Source organism: Dermacentor silvarum, unplaced genomic scaffold, assembly GCF_013339745.2.
Source record: "Dermacentor silvarum isolate Dsil-2018 unplaced genomic scaffold, BIME_Dsil_1.4 Seq6418, whole genome shotgun sequence".
Classification (NCBI taxonomy): Eukaryota; Metazoa; Arthropoda; class Arachnida; order Ixodida; family Ixodidae; genus Dermacentor; species Dermacentor silvarum.
In genome coordinates, this window is record NW_023606563.1 from 11,020 (window position 1) to 22,855 (window position 11,836).

General features: G+C 41.7%; 1 long non-coding RNA gene across 1 annotated transcript; it reads left to right on the forward strand.

Annotated features, from left to right (window-relative positions):
- The first annotated feature begins 696 nt into the window (after positions 1-696).
- Positions 697-10,978, forward strand: LOC125941931 (uncharacterized). Its single transcript, XR_007464687.1, has 4 exons — positions 697-836; positions 2,221-2,333; positions 6,206-6,262; positions 10,899-10,978. It is a non-coding gene; the product is annotated as an uncharacterized LOC125941931 (long non-coding RNA).
- Positions 10,979-11,836: the final 858 nt, after the last annotated feature.

The window sequence follows — 11,836 nt, forward strand, 5'->3', positions numbered from 1 at the left end:
GTTCTGGGCTGGTCACCGCAGTCTCCCGGCTTGAACCCCGTAGAAAACGTTTGGGGTACCATGAAGAAGGCCTTAGCAAGTCAATGCCTGCACGGGCTCTCCGCGGACAGCCTTTGGAGCGCGGTCAAGGCCGAATGGGAGCGTTTGAAGCGAAATGTCTCATTCTGTGAAGCCTTGTATGCAAGTCTTCCTTCTAGAATAAAGGCAGTGCTGGAGGCAAACGGCGACGCAACCAGATATTGAGCGACGCACGGGTTTTCTTTATTTGTTTTGATGCATGGTTTTCTTGAATCCCACACTGTAAAAAATTTCCGTAATTTTACAGCAAAAACCTACGTAAAATTTACGTAGACCATTCTGTTTTATGAAAAACGGCGGGTTTCTACGTAAAAAAGACGGACGTGAGCTCCGTTTATGAAAAACGGCGGGATTCTACGTAAAAAAGACGGACGTGAGCTCCGTTTCTGAAATACGGAGAGCCGTCCGTAATTTCATGAGGAGGGCAACTGAACATGTTACTAGTGAAAAATGAACACACAAAGAATATAACGAAAAGACACTGTCTACTCTCACTGCCAGTTACATATATCACCATAGATAACGCTGTTTGAACATTATTCGCTTGCGAGCATAGTAAACACACAAAAAGAAGCAGGTAGGGTTTGAGTGGTGGCGCTGCTTACCACCCCTTCATCGCGCCTACACGCTGGGTTGGATTCCTCCAGCACAAACAACTGTACGAGTACTCGCTAATGGCGGACGGTGGAGGTGGTGTTCCTGTCGCATTTGTGATTTCACACTAAATAGGAAGGAATCGGCGCTGGATTGTTACACAAGTAAGTGATTTAAGTGTCCTTTTTTCGTTGTTGGTGCACGTCGCGCGTGCGAAATGCTCCGCGATGGCCGGTGATGGGCTCAATTGTGTTGTGTGAGCACGCTCTTTAGCGAGATTCCTTGGCCATGAGGATTGACAAAGCGACATTGCGAGTCTGTGATAAAGGGGTGTTTCATTTGTTGTGTTGAATGCATACTCACTACAACTGAGACGTGTAGGCAATATTAGCGGCGTTGACGCCTCTAGTAGCTCCTTTGTCGTCTAATGTGGCCGCTGGTTTACGGACGTTAGCATTCCAGTTAGTACTGTGTTGTGCGGTGTGCTCGACGTTCCAAAATTAAGTGAAGGCGTTGTACCCGTTAGTATCTCTCTCGACGCGGTGCAACGTTATGTTACCAATATTCGGTGACGCATTGCATCACAGTGAAATTTTTAGCCATTATTATAAGCTTCGGACGCAGTGCCTTGGCTGGGCGTGCATAATCGCAGTGTTCACGACCGTGATTGGAAGATTGCTCATGTATGAAGACCTCATTGAGCATGTTCGATGTGCATGCCCCTTCATTACAATCAAATGACGGTGGAGCGTGCTTACTGCCATAACCTTGTGCCACCTGCAGTGGTAGGGAACACGGGTGTCACACGGTGCCCTTTCGTTTGTAGTAGAGCCCGAGCAATCGTGCACGATCGCAATTGAAAGTTGTCCGCGTGATACCCGTTAAGAGTCATTGCAAAGGAAACGGATTATTTTCTACCTGGCAATCTGTATTCGCGTTGTTTTTTTTTTTTTTGACAGCTACCAGGCTGACGATTAACGTTCCGACGCAGTACGTCAGCATATCACGTATTCTGGGAGGGAGGATTGCCGCTTAAGTTCTGCCCATATGCGGCCGTAATTGTAAAACAAATGCATGCGAAAAGTAATTTTTAACTTAACCTTGACATAGAATAGTGGTGGCCAAACGTGCATTACGGACATTCCAAAGTTATATATATATTCCTAACAAGTGTAAAAACAAACCAAACTATATGTCAACACTGATGTTGAAGGGAGGTTCACACTTACTGTCTCGAGTTGCATAGACTAATTTTCAGCTTACACGCATCATTGCAATAATTCTAAAATGCGTGCATGTGTTGTAAGTTATGCAGGGCAAAATTTTTGTCAGCTCATTTTTCTAATAGAAAGTGCTTCATAAAGTTTTTTTTTGCAAAAAGTTAAACGAGGCCATTAGCTCTTTATAAAATACTGTGAGCTATCTCACAGCAATAACAGTAACTCAGTGACGAGCTTATATGCAATAGTGTAATTGCATATAAAAATGTTTGTGCTTTGCTTTGGATGACCGGTCAGAAAGTAACTGATATCAGTATTTCATTTGCAGCTGTTGCACCAGTGAAGGATGTCTGTGTGCCGCCTTGCATTCAGTTTCTCAGTCATGGGGGCCTGCTTGCAACACCAGTGGCAAAGCAGTCTTGCATTGTGCTATTTGTTCTGGTAAGCTGTGCCATTCTATCGTATATCAGTCATGCATATGCAGTCCTAATGGACATTGACTGCAAATGTTGGTTGAATGACAATGCCTATACAAGTATAATAATTGTTGCAGATGCATCCAAAAGATAAATGATGTTTTGTTCTTCCTGGGGCAACCAATTGGTTCAGCATGAGGACGTCGACTTGAAAGTGGGATTGTTTCATACTTGTCTAGGTTGCACATGAGTTGTGTTCAAAAAACACTAATAGCACCAGATTTCGGGATATGAGGCAACAGATAAAACATGCACCAATAAAAATTCTTCGTTTAGTTTGCCTCTATGAGTATGCAAAAACACCTGCATACTGACCTCTAACGCTGTCATGCATGGGCTTCATGGTAACTAAGTGTAGCCACAGTTAAGCTCACTGTTAGCCACTGCTCAGCTTACTATAATAGGTGAAGATGCCTCGACGGATTTGCGTGTGACATTGGAAGGTATCATAACAAGGTAAAATATAGCTTCAGCACACAGCTGTGTGACGTGGTCAGATGGCCAAAATATATGAATATTTTGAAGGGAATGAACAGCACTACTGCCAGAATGAAGTGAAGGTGAAGGGCACAGCAACACATTCCCTTTAACCTGTCTATGGCACCATTCAGTTCCTTCCTATACATGCACCAACCAGCCCAGTTCAGAACGCTCTAGCAGTTCATCTGAAATACCTTAATTTGTCTAGAAGATTAAGTGTATACACACTAGCATATGTGGGGGCTATTCTGCGAGTTTTGTATGTTTTGAACATGTGCCATGAGGATTCTTCATTGCTCAAAACTTGATATACAACTGCACAAAGCAGCATCAATAGCTACGTTGCTTCCCCATCTTGTGTTGAGGGTCTGTGCGTGTTTCCTAAGATAGTCCTTGTGTCGTCGTCCTGTTTGTCCAACATAATTGCTGCTGCAGGGCAGTAGGATGTTGTAAACAGCACCAACTGCACTTCCTATGATCTCCAGCACATACTTCTTGATGCAAACTTCTTGTCTTGACCTGGTCCGGTTGACATTTTCGTACCTGACCAGTTTGTTGGCCCTGAAAATAAAAAGGTAGTTCCAACTCTCCCTAGCAATTTGTTTGAATTGACAGCTTCCTTTGTGTACCTATTGTATAGCAGTGATAGGCCTTGGCTTCCTTGAAGTACTTCGACTGAAGACTTCACCTATGTTCAGCTCCGTTAAATGCTTCTTGGCAACGCATGGCGAAAGTCAGTGCGAACACACTGTTAAAAGCAACCATACTTGGGTCTTGAAGCTCCCCTCCACTTCGTGGTAGTGCCCTTGTGTTCCTGTAGCAACAACACGCTTCAGTGTTCAAGTGCGCTAATAGGAAAGGCCAAGACACTTTTGAGTGTGGGGCATAGATCCAGCACAATGCTCACCACAGAAAACCTTCAAGCCAGATATTGGAGCTTGCCTTCCAGCAGTTTTACTTCCATGAGCACACCTGGCACTGTGGAGGAGACATTAAAAAATGGCTGAACTCCTTGAGTAGCCTTGCTTGGCAGCTTCTCACAGACAAAAACACTGTCAGGTAACCGTAAAACACTAGCTATTGTGGGCACCAGTGTAGTAAAGTTATTTTGCTTCATTGGCAACTTTCTCCTCTATATTAGGTGAAGTAAGGCTACTAAATGGGTAGAGTGATTTTCTTCCTGTCTTCTCTGCAGTGCTAGATGAGTTCACGTACGGGGAAAAACTACCACTAGACAGTGATCTTCCATTTCTGGACCGCAGGGTTTTCTTTGGTTAGTGTTATGTATGCTGGAGCTATGCCCCATGTTTGGAGGAGGGTATTCTGCCTTCCGCATCGGCACACTCTTTCGCTGTGAAGTTCATCACAGGAACACCAAAAGGCGTCCTCAAGAAATCGAGGCATCACCAAGTGGAGGAGAGCTTCTGAACCCATGTCTAACATTTCCTTAAAGTGTGGTGGCCACTGTTATATCATATTCACAAGGTCAGTCATAGTGTCAAAGAGACTGTTGGGAAAGCTGGAACTTTTATTTTTCACGTCGAGCAATCGGGGTACATTGTGCGAAAAGGGTGACTCGGACCGAGCCTTGACGCAAAGTGTAGCAAAAGGCAGAACAGCAGTTCATCAACTGTGCGGTTGTTGTTTACATTATCCCGCTATCTAGCAGCTGCAACTACGCAGGACAACAAGCCTAGTATATATATGTTTGTCTGTAAACAAAATTCTTTGCCTGCATTCATGTTGTCTAGCCTTCTCCCGTCTTTTCGTGCTGTCCCCAAGTAATCGCATAGGTACACTCTTACATAACTTGCAATTATAAGATTCATGCTTGGGAATATAATCGGAAACTGTGCCATATGGATGACATAATTCATTACACGTGGTGTTAAAGTGGCTGTGCAGTCTGGGTAGGGGCTTCAAATCTGCTTGTTATAGCAATTCATAAGTTGCTTCCAAAACTTGAGATACAACGATTCAAGCTATGTCTGTGAAAACAGTGCATCATGTTACAAGGAACTGTTAGAACACTCATGGGAAATAGCTCGGTATTGCGAGAGGTTGTAGAAACTTGCTTCAACTTGCTTTCTACAGCATTTTATAAAGATGCTTTTTTAACTCCCGCATCTGTCGTGTTGTCTCATCACAAAACTGTAAACAAATATGAGTATTATGCCTTGAGTTTCAGTAAAGATTACATGAATATGATTAATCCTTTCTGACGCTATGCACACAATTCAATACACCAAGATAGTGCATTAATAGCAATGTCATTGATTAAAGTAAGGATATTTAAAATGTGTCCCGTACATCTTCAAACTCTTCTAATTGAAATAGTGCTGCATGTTTGAATTACACAGGCAAATTGTTTTAGTAAAGGAAGTATGAAGGTAGATGGTTGGGTACTTTGCTTGGTGTATGTAATTGTATGTATGTCACTTCTTTCATCGTTTTTCACAGTGTGTTGCACCAGTCATAATTTTCGAATGGCTGGATAGGTGCTATTCAAGCCTGGTAGACATCAAATAGTTGATGTTTGCAAATCTGATGTACTTGCACTAAGTTTTTGCATGGAGTGCACATTCCATAAACTTGACAAACTCACTAAAGAACTGAAAACTCCTAATCTATTGTACTTCTGTAAGCATTTTATGAATATGAAGATGTAAGAAATGCGGTGAAGCTAAGTTTTCAATCACCACAACTAATTGGCATGTGAAAGGGTTAAGGAAAGAGGCTCCTTGAAACAATTTCTCGAAACATCGTAACATACCACCTGAGGGTCTCCAACCTTAACCTCTTACTACTGTTTTGCAAATCACAATATTGACTGAATGCAATATTTTTCTGACCAGTCTTTCATGTAATGTAAAGAAAGTTAACACGCCTAGTCTTACATGAAGATAAATTCGAAATCATTTATTTATAGCACTCACTTAGCAGCAGTTCTGAAGTTTTCTTTATCAGTATAGTACTTGTGATTCACCTTTGTATTGCTGAGTACAGGTAGAGATATGGTTAGTTGTTTACTAGAAAGGATCCCGAATTTTCCACCTTCTGATTGTAGCTTAGACTGTCACTTGTACTTCACAAGGAGTGGACTGTGGTAGCTAGGAAATGTAGTTTTCCTGAGAATTTCCATGCATGCAATTTTGATTCTGTCTGCTAGCATGTTTGTATTACAGCATGAATTTCATAGATTAGAGGCTCCATGAAGGTACATTCTGTCGTTGAATGTCTATGAGATGGTTAAGCAGGTTGACTGTATCTAGTTACAACTCCTCATGTCCTGTGGCAGTTACGTTTGTGTGGTTTGGTGCTGTCAGTGTAAGCTTAACATTTCTTTCCTTCTCCCAGGAAGGACACAAGCATTGAGGAGCCATTTGACCTGCCACTACACTGATACGGTATTTGGTAGGTTCTATTACAGGTTTTCTTTCGTGTAGTAGTACCTGCTATAATTCTGTATAACGTGTTCAGACCTTTAGTCAGCAGGCTGTTTGACAACAGGTGTTTACAAATGAATAACTAACAAGATTTTCAAGGTCATTAGTGATGCAATCGTTGCACACTGCTGCATTTTTCTGCAAATTAATTGATGAGCCATCCAGCAAGTGCTGCTCTCCTGCCTTAATGCACAAACCTTCAAATACTGTTAACCCTATATCACAAGTGTACAGCAAATGGAGATGAATGTTCACAGCGACAAGTTCATAATGTTTACTTACATGCAAAAGGGAGTCAAATGTCAGGTACACATTTGAAGTTTTCCAAAACAAGTTCATCATCATAGTGCATAAATGAACAAGTAACTTAGCGCAATAAAAATACACAGGCACAAGAAAGAGAGACAAAGACAAGCGCTTGGTGACTCAGAAGTGTGTGACATATATGTTCCAACCAATTATTATTTTCTAAATTTTCTTCTACCGATCCAGGATTCCTGTGACTACTTGCCTTAGGTTACATACTCTGTTGCCTTCTTGCCCTAGAAAACATAACTAGTGCCTTGCAGCCCTTTAAACTGGCAACATCTTCACCACCGACAGTAGAGCATGTTCAGATAAATTCAACTAGACATGCCTGGTGACCACTTAATTTTGGTGAACAAATTTTATTTTGTGCCCGAGCCTGACGACAATGAAATCAATGATATCTTCTATTTTGTTGTAGCGCAAGCTGAACGACAAGGACAACAGAAAGGCAAATTTGACGCACAGCCAGCGTTAACGTTCAACAACAGATTTGTTTCCAGTTCTCATCACTATATATACCCTGAAAACGTCATACAACACGTGTAAAAGCTCGGTAAACATGAACTAAAAAAAAACGGGAACCACACGCATGCAGTTTTTTAGCCACATAGATTGACAGACATGTAGACGTTTAATGCGAACAAAGATCGCATCATCTTCCACCTGCTTCTACTCATGATAACTGTTTTTTTTAATCTAGGTTTGCGCTTGCATCTTTGGCAATGAAGGGCAAGAAAACCATCAGCAGCCAGGTATTTACTTTGTTATTGTGTTCTCGTAGCCTGTCATTTACACATCTACCAGTTTGACCAATGTAGGACCGTCCACACTCAAAGGAATGTCGTATAAAACACACGTGATGCAATCAATGAATTTGTTTTTATGTTCATTTTCGCATGCAGTATCCGCAATTCTTTCTGGCTTTGTCTTCCTACACAGGCTCCCCAATTTATTAGGAGCTGAAAAAACTATGTTGATATCAGACCTTCCAGCAATCTTTATTCTGTGGGAGAAACTATGTATGTAGGGGATGACAGCAACCTTTCTTTATGTCGGTGTTTGTACCATTCACCTTGCTCGGAACCTTTTTTCACTTGGCTCGGGTAACCAGCGCCGCTTAAACGTGAGACTTGCCATCTGAAGCTATTGTGCATTAGGTGCCGGCATGGCTTCTTGAGCGCTTCACTGAAACACACCTTCATGATTCCCCCTCTTCAAGTTTTGTATGCACGGAATGAAATGGTAAAAGTGGCTTACTTGCCCTAGGTTCTTAACCCCAGCAGGTTTTGTTATCGGTGAGCACAAAATTAATGTGAAGGAATCCAAACTTCCCGTCACATGGCTATCCTGCACCTAATGCACGATTGCTTCGAACGGCAAGTCTCACGTTTAAGCGGCTTTGTTTACCCGAGCCACGTGCTCATGTCAGTCGCAGCAGGACTGCTTAAAAAGGCACAGCAAAAAGGTTCTGAGCAGGTATATGGTACAAGTACCGATATAAAGAAAAAGATTGCTGCCATGCCCTACAACATAGTTTCTCCCACAGATTAAAGATTGCTGGAAGGAGTGACATCAATGTTGTTTTTTCGACGCCTACTAAATTAATGAGCCTGTGTGGGAAGTCAAGGCCAGAAAGAATTTTGGATACTGCATGCGAGAAGGAACATAAAAGCAAATTCATTGATTAAATCGCGTGTGTTGTATACTGCATTCCTCTTGGGTGTGGGGGGTCCTACATTGGCCAAACTGTTAGATGTTTAAATGACAGGCTATGAGAACACAATAACAAATTAAATACCCTGGCTGCTGACGGTTTTCTTGCCCTTCATTGCCAAAGATAAGTGCAAACCTAGATTCAAAAAAGCAGTCATCATGAATAGAAGCAGGTGCAAGATAATGCGCTGAACTATAGACACTAGAAACATATCAACATTTGGTGACGCATGCATCAGTAAGCCTTCAATTTCATTATCCTCGAAAGAGCTTGATTATCTTTGTTCGCGTTAAACGTGTACATGTGTCAATCTGTGTGGCTAAAAAAACTGCATGCGTGTGGTTCCTGGTTTTCTTTAGTTCATGTTTACCGTGCCTTCACACGTGTTGTATGACGTTTTGAGGGTATATATAGTGACGAGAACAGGAAATAAATCTGATGTTGGAAGTTAACACTGTGTGCATGTCAAATGTGCCTTTCTGTTGTACCTGTTGTTCAGCCTTGCGCTGCAATAAAATAAAAGATGCCATACAAACAAGCCCCTATAGCTACCCTCATTGTTAGTTTCGCAAGAAAAAGAATTGTCTTTGAAAATAAAATATAGAAGCACCTGTTCAGTTGGAAGCATTTTTTTCTGGATTCTGCCAAATCCGTATTTTGATTAATCCCAAAGAAAAAGTGTTGTGGCTATGGCTGTAAGAATATTTTGGCACAGACTGCAGGCAAATAGCATGAATTCCAACTAATTACCACGGAGTATCCCTGCTACGATATAAAGTAAAACTTTGAAAACACATCATTGCACATGTTTTAAGTTCAGTGTGTTTTTCTCTGCATCTATTAACAGCACGGAATTTGGCCATCCTGTTGCCATTGAAGTCGCAGACATTTGGGCAAATAGCTCTGTCCTCGTTGACTCTCAAAATCCACGAGAAGCGCTCATATTTGGACATTGCTTTAGTTTGAGCTTTACTTTAAAATTTCTTTAGGAGAGGCGGAATTCCCAAATTAAGCACGTCACCCAAGTAATGCTGTCTGGAACGACATGTTGCATTATTTGTTTGGTTCTGGGGTTGCCAGTCAAGGAATGGACAGAATAAACGGTACTGCCTGTAGCTGCCACATATGGGGTCCATGTGTACTTGTTGCAGGTTCATTTACGTCGCGAAAGTGCTACAGGCTACTTCGAAAAGCACAGATTGACAAAACGGCAAATTTTGGGGGGAACACAGCGACTTATGTGGATTGACCTTGGGTGGTGTGTCTATAATTATAACTTTTTAAGGGGGTGGAGATAGTATGTTGACGCACTGCCGACCATAACTTTCAATTGTCATTGCTTAAGTAAAAAGTATATTGCACATTGATACTTTCATGACAAAAACCAACCAAATCTGAAAGAGGCTGAAAGGCACACATGTTGTATTGCAAGGCATGCTTTCTTCATATTGTTGCCAATTTATAAGCTGGTCATCTGGACAGTACCTCTGGCTTGGTTGTTTTGCATCGGAATTGTACAACATGAGTGGTTTGAGCTCGTTTTAAGAGTGCTTCATTGTTTTGGGAAAACGGTGGAATCTGCAAGGTTTTCTAATAGAGCAGTGAAAGTTGAAAGCCATGGTCCGCAGTATGATGGGGGTCGTGGTAGCTCTACCTACATGCAGAAAATGTAATCTCTGACTGTCAATGTGCACATGAGAGTTTTGCCTGTTCCAAGTGATCCATCAAATAACTTGGGTAGATTTCGTCTGAAGTTTTTCATGTTATAAGGCTAAGAACATATACCAACAAGGCAGAGTATGACATTTTTTAGAGCACTGGTGGTTACATTTGTGACTTGGAAATCATTTATTGTTGATGTATCTGACTAAAAACGGTGATGATGGTGGTACAGTAAACCTTGTTACAAGAGGCACCCAAGGGACTCGGGAAACGTGTCTCTTGTTACCAAGGTCTGTTGTAACCAAAATTCTAAAAACACTGAGGAGTCGGACTAGACCACTTTATTATACATGAGCACCAAAGTGTGTTTAAACTCATCTTTGATGCGAACAGAGCTGTCTCATGGAAACATGTCTATGGCTCCGGAGTTTGATTACCGGCATACAAAGCGACCAGCACCGTATACGCTGTGACAGAAATCCAGCTCAATGGTACTCTGTCACAAAGTCGGTGTTTGAGCGCGACGGTTATAGAAGCATAATGGCAGAAAATTCAGTGAAATTGGTAGTCTCAACCATGTGAGGAATGACAGCCGGCTGCGGAACGAAACAAAATAGAGCCAAGGGAGTGAAAATTGCAGCGCATACCGGTTAGTACGAAGTTGGCCGCATTACGTGAGCGTGTCTGGGTTGTGTCTCTTATAAATAGTGAAGAATTTGCTCTAGGGACATAAAAAAAGTTGTCCTTAGTAACCGAGTGTCTCTTGTAACCATGTCTCTTGTATGCAATGTTGTTAACATGGCGAACATAGGAAAACCAACCAAACCATTTTGAAATGTCTCTCATAACCGAGTGTCGCTTGTAACGAGATTTTACTACTAATAAAGAGTCTTAATTGATTGTTTTTTTTCCTTTTCAGGCAAAGGCAGGAGGCATCTGCAAGCAACCAGTCATTTCGATTCTCAACCAATCCTTCTCGTCAGCCCATTTCTAGTGTCTTATCTTGCAAGATTTTTTCAGTAAAGCACAATAAACACGCAGTTTCGTTCAGATTCAGGTGGCTTGTTGCTTTTTGGGCACGAATTTGTATGTATGCTTTGTACACGTCATGTACAGAACTCAAATGCAACATGGCAACACTGACACGAAGATGAAGCGGTGTAGAAGACAGTTACACAAGGAGGAAACGTGCACACACAGCATTTTCAGTGTGGTGTATGTCCACTTATGTTCATTGATTTCTGCCCCATTTCAAGCTATATCTGATGTGAGTTAGCCATGTTGTAATGTACAACTTGGTATAACTTATTTCAATGAAACAATTTTCTAATTTGCTGGAGATGATACCCGCATCATCATTTACAAAACAAATTTTGCACCTGTTGATACGAAGCACGATAAAGCTGAACAAGTTCATACGGATTCATGGTACAGGCACGCAAGCATAGAAAACATGGACACAAGAACAAAAAATGGTGTTTCTGTCTTCCTTTCTGTTCTTTTTGTGTGTTTTATGTGCATACCTTTCCTCGCTACGGTCTGTCCGTTTTTAATTAGGAAAGTACTGTGCTCAATTTACAGAATTTCCGTTCTCTACGGAGCTCACCGTTTTGTATTTGGAAAAATACAGACAATTCCGGATCACAACTACGGAAATAACCAGTTTTCCATTCCACGGAAATCACCGTTTTTCATTCGACTGAACTCTCCGTTTTCTATACGACGGAAATCACCGTTTTCCTTCGTACGGAAATCACCAAGATTTCCATGTGAACGGAACTCTCCGTTTTCCATTCACGGAAAAACCGTTTTTCCATTTGACGGAACGCTCCGTTTTCCATTCACGGAAAAAATTTT